General features: G+C 48.0%; 1 protein-coding gene across 26 annotated transcripts in view; it reads left to right on the forward strand.

Moving 5' to 3' along the window:
• The window catches only part of DLG1 (discs large MAGUK scaffold protein 1), a 2,685,689-nt gene that overhangs the window by 774,531 nt on the left and 1,897,296 nt on the right, over positions 1-13,862 (forward strand). The gene's annotated exons all lie outside the window — the stretch shown is intronic.

Here is a 13,862-nt window from a genome sequence, read left to right on the forward strand (position 1 = left end):
TTTTCCTAGGAAATCTCCTCTGAACCTGAAGAAGTCCGTATTCACAGTGGTACCAAAGTTCTCACTTGGTCCTAGTTAAATGGTTCACATTTGCAGACACATTCTCAGACTTGTGTAGTCTGTAGACTTGCTCAGTGCTGGTTGGTATACTTGTGGGATAACAAATTCCTCAAGCCCAGGTGGGCTACGGGCCTGCGTTTCTGAACTCCTCCTGTGGTACTGGTGCATTCAACTCGATGTGGTCTTTCGGGCCTGTTCATCCTGGTTAGTAGTTTTGCTTCTCGCATCCCCTCCTGGGGTACTGTGCTCAACCCAACGAGGGCTATGGGCCTGGTCAGATCGGTTGCTTTTCTTGCCTTTTCTATCCCCTTCTGTGGTACTTGTCTACTCGGTCCGATTTGGGCTATTGGCTTTCTTGGCCTTCTTTTCCTCCCCTCGTGGGATCTTGGGACTTAGAGTCCTATGCAGGCTTTGGTGTGTTTAGCCCGGTTTCCCCCTCGTGAGTTAGTCCAGTTTGGGTGTTTCTGTGGCCTCCGCTCCCTTCGCCTGCTTTCCGTATGAGATGACGCATCTCTTTCCCAGTGGCAGTGCTTCAGGATCTCTGGGTACGACTTCCTTTTTACGAAAACGGTCGGGAACAGTTAAAAATAGTTGGGAGACGGGGCATATGAGGCAAATCCCCCCAAAAATATATACAAAATATTTCAATGACTTTTTTGGGAAAAAGGCTTTTGTAAAAACACCAGTCGTAAAAATGATTGTCGATGATATGACATAGAACCCATCTCTGTGCGCGATTCTACTTTTCAGACCTGGCTTCGGTCTATGCTGTTTTACTTCATGTAGCGGCTTCTCTTCAGGATGGACAAGGTTTCCAGGTTTCTGCTTTGCTGGGAAGCCGACCAGCTGTTCCTGGCTCTGCTTCGCTGTCTTCTACTTTGGCAGGACCGTGCTCTCTGGGTTTTCTGTCCTACAGCAAGCGGCAACTTTTCTGAGGGCTACCTGGAATCTCCACCAACCACATTAGTGATGCAACTGTTCTCCTTTTCTCTGAGGGAAGAGCTCCCTCCTCTGCACAGTTGCGCAGGCTGGCAATTCCCGCTCCCCAGCTGCTTCTTGCCTTTAGTGCTGGTATCCATGCCCCCCCCCCCCCTGTAACCAAAAACATTGTGGATTTATATCAAAGGAAATGTGGGATGGAATCATCCTTCTCCCCAGAGGTAGGGTTGCCCTAAAGGGATTCCACCTGCCCTGTCCCAGTGTGTATTGCATAGCAGACTCAACTCCCTAGCTCCAAAGGGGTGACTCCCCTGTGGGGAGAAAGGACCCATTCTTGGATTCGTCACAGTTTTCATACCCCTTTGTTACTATATACCCCATAGAGATGTTCGTGTCTGCGGGTAGGGACGATGACTGAAGTTGCACTCGATGTTTCCTGCCCCCTAGAGGCAGTTCCCTCCAGATGGGTCCTACTTACCCTGCCCCTAGTGGGTATTAAGCATAAAGGGCTCGCCTCCCTCATCCCAAAAGGGGTGACTTCCCTTTTCTGTTACTACCATCACTAAAAGTAATGCCCAGATAAAGAGCCAAAGGCTCGAAACCTGTGTTGCAGGTTATGAAACCATAAGAATAATAAAAAAGCACACTTTACTGAGGATTTGGTGAGATTTATCATTCAAAGCATAGACAGGACTGATCTGTTTTTAAGGAATGTTAGGCTAGTAAAGGAGAATGACTACTTAATAGAGCACTGTTTAAAAAATTCAATGTTTACATTTTTATTGGAGCCACGCACCCGATATGTTGCAGGCCAAGTAATTGCCATTGTCTCTGCCATGATGTAGAATCAAAAACATGTCCAACAGTGAAGGTTGTCTACGCAAATAGCTATGGTCAGCCTGCAGAGTTACCCATGTAGTACTGGATCTTGTCCCATATCCTCCTCTACTAACCCCTACCATTGTGACCTGAACCGTATCCTCCCTGGTATAGGAAATCCCAGTGTCCTCACTTTCCTATTGAGCAAACCCTATCTTCACCCTAAACAAATAGTAGGAAAGTTGACTTTAAAGAAGAACATGACCCGCCTCATCTGAACAGAACTGTTAATTTGTGCCCCCCCAAAACCCACTTTGTCCCCACACTCCATGCACCCCTGCCCTTCCTTAAGTCGGCTGGCATCTGGCCCCCCCCCTCTCCTTATGAACTCTGCGTGCTTGCAATCTAATTATTGCATGGGCATCAGGGCCCGTGGGCCCGTGGTGTCTCATTGATCACGTCCCCCAAACCTTCTCCTGTTTCTGTGGGCATCTCTTATTGCAAGAATATTTTTTTAATTTCCTTTACTCAAACACATACTCTGCTTCTTCCTGAGCTTCCACAAGCAACTTGGCAGCACTCTTTTCTTGCTTCATCTGTTGACAGGCGCTGCTGCTACTTCCAAATGAAATGAGTGTCTTTGTGGCTATATGATTAACATTAATCTTTGCAGTACTTGCTGGTTTGCTTGTAGAAACAATGGAGTGTCAGAATATCATGCATCCTGCAACCTCTATCTATTTGGAAAAGAGGACTCTTGAACCCTTCCAACAAAGCCTTGTTCCAAATAAACCGGTCTTTCCTTAAATCAGCAGTTTGCCTTTGCAGTTCCTTCAGCTCAGGTTCACCCCTTCTGGTGTTTTGATCTCCGTTGCCCCTTCCCAAATTGTTGTCTTACAGTTCACCCCCTCGGTGAACTCTCGGGAGGATGGCTCAGGGTCAATGTGCTTGCCTTGGAAGCAAGACGACGTGGAACAACACAGGTTCGACCCCCGGGTCCGCGCTTAGAAACCTCTGGGTATTAAGCGTGTTATAAATAACCATATCAGTGTGTCTCTTAGGTATTTGGTATCACCTTGTGTGTTAGTGGGTTTTGCTTCACCTCCTTGTAAGACTGGTCTCTCCCTTTCGAACTTGATGGCCTCTCGAGGGTTGGTGGACTCAATTTCACCCCCTCAAAGTGTTTCTCTTTTGTATTCGGCAATCCCGCTTATTACATTGAACTATTTGCTAACCCCTCCTGGATTATTATTTTCAAATGCACCCCTTCCGCTCACGCTTCCTGGTTCACTGGGCAGCCCTCCCATTTGCCCGCCCACCATCCCGATTGGCTCGCTCTCGGCAGCACCGAGTCTAACGACCCGCGCGCGGCCTCCTGCTCCACTCTTGACATCCACTCTTGTCACAGCAGGTGAGTGCCCCCGAGCTTCATTTTGTTTGGATTTGGCCCATATATTTGTAAAGCGCGTCCCTGTGCCCTGTAGGCCGTCTCCCCTCAGCCTCACTGCGCACTTCCTGGTTCCTTGGGCAGCCCTCCCCTTTGCCCGCCCACCATCTCAATTGGCCCGTTCTCGGCAGCGCCGAGTCTAACGACCCGCGCGCAGCCTCCTGCTCCACTCTTGCCATCCACTCTTTGTGCTTCCCCTCCCCTCTCCCGATGCACCCTCCCCCTCCCATTGGCTCTCGCTACCTGTCTTATCTGGAGCCCCCAGGGCAGCCCTCTGCCTGACAGCCTCCTTCGACTAAGGACCCTTAGGACTCTGAGGCAAAGGACGGCTCCATCAAAGACGGCTCCAGACAGTATCTGCAGGTATCCGCAGGAGAAGCAGGAAGCCAGCACCCACCAGAAAGTAAGTGTGGCAAGATCAGGAACTGAAGCAATTACTTCACGCCATACTGACCTACCACTCAATCCTACAAGCCCTAATGTTGTAATCTCTCGCATCTAAACTGCACTCCCAACAATTTAAGCGCACCTGACCTGTTCCATTAAGTTGATTCTCACTCCTATATAGACTGCGCAAACCTCATAAAATCAGAAAGTTTGTCTATTAGCATAACCGTGGAAATTGTGAATCTCACCCAGTAATATTATTGAATTTGGAAAGTGTGAGTAATATCATCCTGTGGTATAGTTGAATTTAAAAGGTGTGAAGAACATCAACTTGTGGTATAGTTGAATCTAGAAAGTGTGAATAATATCATGCTGCTGCATAGTTCAACCTAGAAACTGTGAATAATATCATCATGTGGCATAGTTGAACCTAGAAAGTGTGAATAATCTCACCCAGTAATATTATTAAACTTAGAAAGTGTGAGTAATATCATCCTGTTGGCATAGTTGAATTTAGAAGGTGTGAATAACATCATACTGTGGTATAGTTGATTTTAGAAAGTGTGAATAATCTCACCCGGTGATATAATTGAGTAATATCCTGTGGTATAGTTGACTCTAGAAAGTGTGAATAATCTCACCCAGTAATATTATTGAACTTAGAAAGTGTGATTAATATCATCCTGTGGTATAGTTGAATTTAGGTGTAAATAACATCGTCTTGTGGTATAGTTGAATCTAGAACATGTGAATAATATCCTGTGGCATAGTTCAACCTAGAAATTGTGAATAATCTCATGCAGTGATATAATTGAACTTAGAAAGTGTGAATACTCATTCCTGTGGTATAGCTGAACCTAGAATGTGTCCCAAACTGTGGTATAACCAACCTTAGAAACTGAATAATAGCCCAACTGTGGTATAGTTCAACTTGGGAAGTGTCTCCAATACCCTCATTGTGTCTAGCTGAATCTAGAAAGTGTGTCTAATAACCAACTGTGTTTAAGTTGAATCTAGAAAGTGTGCCGATAGCGTAACTGTGGTCCAATTAATATTAGAGAGTGTACCTAATAGCATAACTGGTCTAGTTCAATGTAGAGAGTTTCAATTTAGAAATTGTCTGATAACCGCATCCTGTCTAAGTTGAACTTAGAAAGTGTGCCAATAGCTTAACTGTGATAGAGTTCAGTTTGACAGTGCATCGAATAGCATAACTGTGATCAAGTTCAATTTAGAAAGTTTGTCTAGTGACCTCATTGTATCAAAGTTGTATTTAGAAGTTTACCAACCGAACAGCCCCACCCTATGGTATAGTTGACACTAGAAAGAGTGAATAATATCCTCCTGTGCCACTGCCGAATTAGAATGTGGACCTATCTGCAGTATAGGCAGACCCAGAAAGTGTGAATAATATCCTCATGTAGTTCAACAGAACTTAAAATCTGTGCCTAACTACGATTGAGATATACCAAGAGTGTGTTGGCAAAGTTGAACTTGGAAATGTAGCTTAACTGTTGATCTAGTTCACCTTAGAGAGTTTGTCTAAATAACCACACTATGTCAAACTTGAACTTTATGCCTAGCAGCATAACAGTGGTGTAGTTCAGTTTAGAGAGTATACCCATCAGCATAACTGTGGTGTGGTTCAATTCAAGAAAACGCATCTAATAACCTCACTGTGTCAAAGTCTGAACTTAGCGTAACTGTGGTGCAGTCCAAATTTGAGAGTGTACCAAATAGCATAACTGTGGCCTAGTTCAATTTAGTAAGTGTGTCTCACTGTGGCAAAACTGAATTTAGAAGTATGCCTAATAGCGTAACTGTGGAGTAGTTCTTGAAAGATAAAAATAACTTCTTGCTGTGGTTTATGTTGAAGCTAGAAACTATCCCTAGCTGTAGTACAGTTAAACATAGGTGTGAACAATTAACATTCGGTGATATAGCTGAAGGTGGAACTAAATCATCCTACGCCAACTATAACACATTTCAAACTTATCCAGCCATGAGTCCACCTGACTCACCAAGGTCTGCCGAAAATGACCCGCTCGCATCCGCCTCCCCTCCCTCTCGCCCTACCTCCCATCCCCCCTTCCCAAAACCATCCCGCCCTCCACCACATCCTCTGCCCATCCCCTTTACAAACACCAGGCCAGAGGAGCATGATGGCGAGTCAACCATCCCAAGACCCCTGCTCCTCCCATCCCCTCCTCCCACCTGCCCACTATCATCTTACCCTCACCCCCGCTCCCCCAACTAACGGCCCGTGTAGCCTCCCAAGCACACCCAGCCTCGCAACCACCCACCCCCCTTTCCCTGCATCAACTCCCACCAACACCCCCCCCCCCAACCTCACTCCTTCCCCTCCCTAAAAACTGCATGCCTTGCCCTGGCAAGAACAGTAGCCCCCTCCCTCTCATCCTCCGTTCCCCCACCCTCTCTCACACACCAACTGCAAGAAAAACACTGAAGAGAGAATGTACCTGGTCCCCCTCAATCTCTCAGTACTCCTCCCCACTCCTGTCTCTACCCACCACCTCAATCTCCCTTTATCGATCATCATCACCCTCCCCGCCTGCCTCACCCTGCCTGAAACCCCTCTTCCTCAAACTCTCACCAACCACAACTGAAACTCCTAACCCCCCCCACCCCACCCTCAAATCCAACCAACCCGACACCAGTCCAACCCCTCCCCCCAAACCCATCACCTCAACCCCCGCCTACTCTTCCCACCAACCACCATCCACCCCACCTCTCACCCCAGTCTCTACTCTCTCCCCCCCTCTGACTGACCCACTGGCCCCTCCCCCCCCACTCCCACCCCTGCTACTCCGTCATCCTCCTGTAACGGAGTAAGATGCAGCCTTTTTAATGCCCGCTCTGTAGCAAAAAACAGACACAGCATCTTCAACCTCCTCGCCTCTGACAAACCGGACCTGGTCTTTATCACGGAAACCTGGTTCTCTGACGACTTTGCCCCTATCGCCAATGAAGTCTTCTCCCCCAGGCTACTCCCTCATCCCACTGAACCGACCCTCTAGAGGAGGAGGAGGACTGGCAATCGCCTTCAAGTCACACTTCTCTTCCTCAATCATCGGCTACCAGACCACCATTCCTTCCTACGAATCGCTCCACGTAAAACTATCCCTCCCCCCTTCGTTCTCCCACAGCATCCTAATCCTCTACCGACCCCCCTGGCTACGACCCACAATTCTCAAACAACCTCTGTGACTCAATAGCCACCCTCCAACTAAACCATCCCACCCTTACCCTTCTAGGAGATTTCAATATATGGCTCGAAATCCCCACCAACCCTATGACCCACTCCCTGGTCGACTCCCTAGACGCTATTAACCTCCATGTCCACCTAAACGGGCCAACTTACTATAAAGGACACACCCTTAATGCCATCTTCAGCTCCCACGACCAGATACATCTAAACCCCCCCCCACCCTATCATCTGGTCTGATCAATTTGTCTTTCACCATCCGCTCGCCTAAACCGCTCCCCGTACCCGAACCAGGACCTCGTAATCTACGCAAATGCTGGAAGAAACTAAAAATCTTTCCCAACCTAGCCGATGCGCTCCTTTAGTCTCCTCCCCCTACCCGCCCACCTAATGAATACCCAACCTCCGACGCCTTTGACTCATGGCTCAATACCTCATTAATCCTGCTCACCCCCACTTGCAACCCATCAGCTCACCATGGCCCTTTTCCTAGTTGGTTCACACCAGAACTGAAAACCACAAAACAATTATATAAATCCCTAGAATGCAAATGGCGGAAAGAAAAAACCACCCTGAGCAGATCCACCTTGGCCCGGCACCTTCGCCACTACAAAGCCGAAATCCGGAAAGCTAAAAAAGCCCATTACAATTCCCGAATCCTAAACTGTAAAAACCCCAGCAAAGAACTCCACTAAATCATCTCCGAATTCACCAAACCATCATGTACCACCACCCTACCGAATCTGCGACTCCCTCTCCACTTTTACACCACTGCTCTCGAAAGAACAAACTCTCTAACCAACAAACTAGCCCTCTTACACCAACCAGGCAATCCATCCACCCTACCTGCCAACCCAACGCCTGCAACCGCTACCCACCCGACCTTCGACTCCTTCACTCCAAGATCAACTGACCAATTTCTCAAACTTCTCTCTGCCCGCAAACCATCCGGATCCCCGCTGGACGCCTGTCCAGCCAAAACGCTCAAAGAAATATTTGCATCTACCTGCACAGGAAAACACACAAGAACCATTATAATTGACTCCCTCTCCTTGGGAATTGTTTCTGATGCGTTCAAAACTGCTCATGTCAAGCCTCTTCTAAAAAAATAAAAAAAACTTACCTTGACCCCAAAAACTACCGCCCCATCTCTCGATCAAACAGGTTACTTGCCAAACTCATTGACCGAACCGCCTAATCCCAACTAAATTCCTTTGTCGAAGCCAACAATCTCCTAGACCCCGCTCAATCAGGTTTCAGACCCCGACACGGAACCGAAACCACCCTAACCTCAATCTGGGATGACCTTAAAAACACTCCAGATTCTGCGGGATGCGCCGCATTAACCCTTCTTGACCTATCCGCTGCCTCTGACACAATCAACCACTCAATCCTCTTCGACCGCTTCCACTCCCTGGGAATCAGTGGAAATGCTCTCAAATGGATGGCATCCTTCCTCAATAATAGGTACCAAATAACCCTACTCTCCGCCTATGCTTCCCACGCCCGACCAGTCAATACCGGGGTTCCGCAAGGAGCATGTCTATCAGCCCTCCTGGTCAACCTCTATATGTCCACCCTTCCACAAATAATCTGCTCACACAATATCCTGTGCTACAATTACGCTGATGACGCACAACTAATCCTAAAACTCCTTAATTCAAAACCCAACTCCCAACCCGACCTCGCCGCCTGCCTCCTTGACATAGATCATTGGATGACCACAAACAACCTCTTGCTAAACTCCTCCAAAACCGAAATCATGATGTGGCAACACCAAACTTCTTCCGCACCCCCTACCTTGGCCATCTGCCATGGCCAATTCCCTGAGACCCTCAAACTCTGTAAAAAAAAAAAAAAAAACCTTGGATGCACCCTAGACTCTGACCTAACCCTCTCGCTCCAAGTCAACGTCGTCTCTAAGACCATACCTCTCCTTTCCCAAGAGACTCTCTGCGGTCCAATCAATTGTCAAGACTGGACTATGCTAACCCCCTCTACCTTGGAGTGCATGCGTACCACCTGACTAAACTACAAAGAGCACAAAATGCAGCGGCCGAACTGCTACTAGGCCCAAGAGATCACATCTTCCCAGCTCTTAAAACTTTGCACTGGCTTCCAGTTGCCCGAAGGGTGACCTTCAAAACCTTATGCATCTCTCACCGAGCAATGCATAGAACCGGACCTCAATATCTTCAGGACAAACTAAAACCCTACCATCCACGGCGCACCCTAGGATCAAGTTCTGCCGGCCTCCTAGTGATACCAAAAACCAACTCAGTCAGATTAGGTGGATCATCATTCTCAGCTCTGGCCCCCACTCTGTGGAACTCACTTCCACCCCACATCCGACTCACCGAGGACCTCATGTCTTTCTGCAAATTACTGAAAACGTGGCTCCTCCCTTAAAATCAACTCTTAACTCAAACAGGATAAACTGCTAATGTAAATGTAAATTAATGTAGACTAAAAAGGATAAACTGAATAGAACGAGTGGTGTGGATGAGAGGAAAGGTGTGGATGAGAGGAAAGGTGTGGATACAGTGGGTGAAATTGATGCAGCGGATGAAACAGTTGTAGCGGATGAGTCTGATGCAGTAGGTGTAACGGATGGAAGAAATCAAGCAAATGGAGCGCACGAAGTGGACGGAACGCACGGTTCAAATCGAAAGCATAGAGCGGATGGAACGGACAAGAGTGGATGGAATGGATAGGGGCACTCGCCTGCTATGCCAGGAGCGGATTACAAGAAGTAGCAGGACTGAAGTGAATGGAACGGATGGAGCCGATGGGATGGGTGGAACGGATGGGAACGGATGAAGTGGGTGGATCAAAAGGAATGGATGGATCAGACAGAGTGGTTGGCTCAAATGGAAAGCATGTAGCGGACACAGTGCGTGGGACGGATATATCACATCACGCTTACTCTCTCCTATACACCACCACTCAACTAGAATACAGCGATACCATGACACATTCGGTATAGCTGTTCTCATACTAAAACCCGCCTCATACTTATCTTAATTAAACACAGCTGGCTCAGCACACCCGCTAGCCCATGCGTCTCCTCAGGCCTAACGCAGCCATAAATCAGTCTGGATATCATCCCACCAGAATGAACACATATTCCTGACCTTCCAACCACTGCATCTAACACTAAGAAGCAGCCATCATGCAAGCGCCACACCAGCTGCACACACATCCAGTGCACCCACGCTCCTCCCTCCCTCGTCTTCCTCCCTCGTCTCCCTCCCTCGTCTCTCTTCTCACTCTCTCCCCCCCCCCCCCCTGACCTGAACTACAGTTCCCGAGGGTGTTCAACCTACCGGCGCCTTGAGATCATACCAATGATACATAAGGCGCTATATAAATGCAAAGTTGTTGCTTTCCTGCTCACCCACTCTGGGTCTTTCTATTCTCGGATATCTGGTACCCCCACCAAGGCCTTTAGTTGCTTTCTTCGGCTTTCTCCTTCTGGTTTCGTTTTGGACCTCTCCTGAGCTCAGTCTCCCTCCTTGGCGTGAACTGCGTACTTGTGTCCCTGCTGTATTTGTCGTGGAAGGCCGTGGCTCGGATTGGGTTGGTTCCACTCGTTCTCACAGTTGGTTTGTTGCGGTTCTGTCTCAGTTCGGTTGTCTTGCTACAATCGCATCGGGACTCCATGTTGGCGGTGGTTCAGTCTCCTTCCAGCAGAGACCTGGGGGCTTAGGACTCTCATACCTCCAGGGCTGTACAGCGTTCAACAGGCTCTCTGCCCACCACTTATGGGACGTGGTCCTGCCTCTGCGGTACAGCCAAGGCTCAGGCTGTGTGAAGTATTACTCTGGCTTGCCCTCTGCCAGCCACATCATTGTTTTGCAGTGCCTCCACCCCCTCTGGTAAGGGGCTTGGCATGTTTGGCTGTCTCCCAGCACTGAGAGACACAACACCATTGGTCAGGTGGGCCAGGCCTCCAGGAGGGGTCAGCAGCACACCAAGCACATTTAAAGTTCCTCTTATATTACCATGCCCTTCAGATCTCATATATGCAAAAATCACCTGGGACCTTGGTTTCAAGGGACATATTGTAAACTGGTGTATTGGGGAGTTCTTGTCCTCCAAAAAGGGGGGAGGCACCCCCATTGAGATACTGCTTGCCATGTCCTCTATGGAGTGTTTTGCGCATCGGGCAAACCGACATGGCTGAAGGGGGAAACACAGCACTACTGGAGGCGTACACTGATTGAGACTGTACGGAGTACAGCACAACATATGTGCGCACACATCTATGGGTGTACCAAGCATGACTGAGGATTTGCATGTTGTGGCTTAGCGTTTGCACAACATATCTGAAGGTGTCCAGAGCATAATTGAGTGTACCTGGCTTGTATATCAGAGAGCATGCCGAGCAGTGCGCATATGCTGTGCAGAGCGTTGCGCATATGCTGTGCAGAACGTTGCGCTTATGCTGTTGTGCAGTTGTATGAGAGATGCAGAATTACTATAATTGAGTGCAGGTTTTTTGCTAAAAAAGGATGGGCAGTTTTATGGCTCAATATTCAATGCTGTATTTTGCAGGATTCTTGAAGGTAATACATGCACCTACCAAACAAATGCAACGAGCTTAGTGGTGTACCTAAAGAAAGTACTCCTTAATGCACTGATTGCTGAAGCCCACCCTCTTCCTCCAATTCAGTTAGTGATCATGATGCTGTATGGGTACTGGGACTCATTAAGTAGTGACCCCTTTCCCTTATCCACCAAAAGGCTATAAACTGGGAATCGCTTTGTAGAGCAGGAAGTCCCAGGGCTGCGGAGGAGTACCACACAGCAACATGCTCTGTTCTCAGTCCAGGTGTCAGTTCAGATGACAGAGCCTTTAGTCCCAATCATATTCCAAGTGCAAACCACTCCTCTCCCTTGTAGTTCCGGGGCAGACTGGGGGTGGGCATGGGGGTTTGGGGTGGGTGAGAGGAATCCTTTCGGCTAGATGGGGATCACAAGGTATCCCCAATGACCTAAAAAGGACCTAAAAAATCCAGCTTTCAGTAATTTCCTACTTGATATTTATGTAGCGCCTTACTGCCATTGTTATGGCTAAGCATTGTTGGGTGACTGTTACTTTGGCAAACAAACCGTTCAAACAAACATGAAATAAGAGCATTACAGTGCATGCCAATAGTATGTATTACTTCAGGCATCTGTTCACTTACCAGGGGTCACGGGTATAGTGAGGTGTGGCTTGCTAGATCATTGCCTATGTGGTAGCTGGACCGATTCTTTTTAAATATTGTATGCAACTCTGAGCTAAAGGTGGACTAGGGGCTAGTATAAATCGGTATCAACCCAAGGACAACTGTCTACAGTTGAGGGCTCTGCTACACTTAACACACAACCCATGCACAATGAATAATATGCAATCTCTTGCAAATTACACACACCTTTGTCAGATATGTCATGGTTGGGGTTGTCTGCAGGATCATGAGCGCATAACAGTCGGCACAGAATAGTCTTTGTAGCCGTGCACAGCTTATTCAGGCGTTTGCCACTGACGCGCCATCTGGAGTGCAGAAGTACCAGCCTGACATCTGCACGTAGCCCTTTATTTTTCTGGACTATGGCTGAGAGTTTGGAGTGAGCTATTTGGTGCACTAAAGGGCATTCAAGCAGTTGGTTGCTTCAATATTGGCTATGTGATGTTTTTCTTCACTGCTTGTAGTTTGTGGCGTTGCAGCTGAGAATTTGGGAAGGATGATTAAGGTAGGAGGTGAGCTTCATGGAGGCCTTCTCCCGCTTGAGTAGCTCTCACAAAACAGTTGCAATCAATATCCCATTCACAGAAGTGGTTAACAGGAAACTCTTACGACAGAATGGCATTGGCACGGGTGTGGCATCTTGAGATTCTTTTTTCTTTCCCCTTAAACTTTTTTTTGCTATACAAAATGAAAGTGGATTCTTTTTAAGGAAATTGCAGGCTTAGTAGACGCTGTGAAGAATTCCTGGATATAGTCACTTCTCCCCGAGGAAGGGGGATGCTCTTCCTATGAGGCCAGGGAGGCGAGGCAACTGCCCGATAGTCCCCCTGGGGGTACTGTGCGGTAGGACCTCATGGGGAGGGATCCCCCCATGGCACGACTATCCAGGGAGAATGCTGTATATTTCCCATCAATTACCCCCCTCCCACCCCCCACCTAATCCTCCTTTACCTTGCCATCCCATGTACGTTTAATGAACATAGCAGTACTGAGATGAAGAGGAGGCGGGTTCACCCGAGAGAGCTCTCAGGGAAATACTGGGACGAGGAGGAGGTGCAGAGGCATGAATAGCCCTCCTCAAAACTGTTTTTTGAGCAGTCTAGTGTTTCATGGATTTCTATTGGTCAATACAAAGCAGAAGAGACAAAAACAAGCAGAAAGTCAGACCCTCCCAGGAGGATCTGTGAGCCTGGAGGACGGCCAGCATGGAGCAGAGGAAGCCGCTGACCGGGACACGAGTATGGGAGAAGGGGCAGGGGTGGACTGGCCTATCGGGAGCTCTGAAGGTTGTCCTGTAGGCCTCTGCACCCTGGGCCTCTTTTGTGTGGTATTTCCAAATGTTCCCATAGGAAAAGGGTTGGGCATGCTGAAAATGTCTAATATGTGGCCACTTTAAAAATTATTTCCAGTGCCTCTTTTGGTTCCCAGTCAACCCCTATTGGAGACCCATACATGACCTTAGAGACTGCCTTAAAAATCTGATATACCATAGTACCTGGCAGAATACTGAACCAGTTCTATCACAAACAAGATATAAAGATGAGAGAAGGATCTGGGACCTGCAACAGAAGGAAGAGATCACAACCACTCTTCCTCGTTGCAGTACCTGGCAAGGAAGTGAACCAGGTGTGCCAACAGGGGTCTAGACCCTGACCAAAAATAAAAGCCTCAGAAGGGCCCAGGGAAGGGAGTCATTCCCCGAGCCTTCGTGAACTGTCGTAAAGAGCCTAAGAGAGAGCACGCCATACCC

This window comes from Ambystoma mexicanum, chromosome 10 (genome assembly GCF_040938575.1).
Source record: "Ambystoma mexicanum isolate Mex_15411 chromosome 10, UKY_AmexF1_1, whole genome shotgun sequence".
NCBI lineage: Eukaryota > Metazoa > Chordata > Amphibia > Caudata > Ambystomatidae > Ambystoma > Ambystoma mexicanum.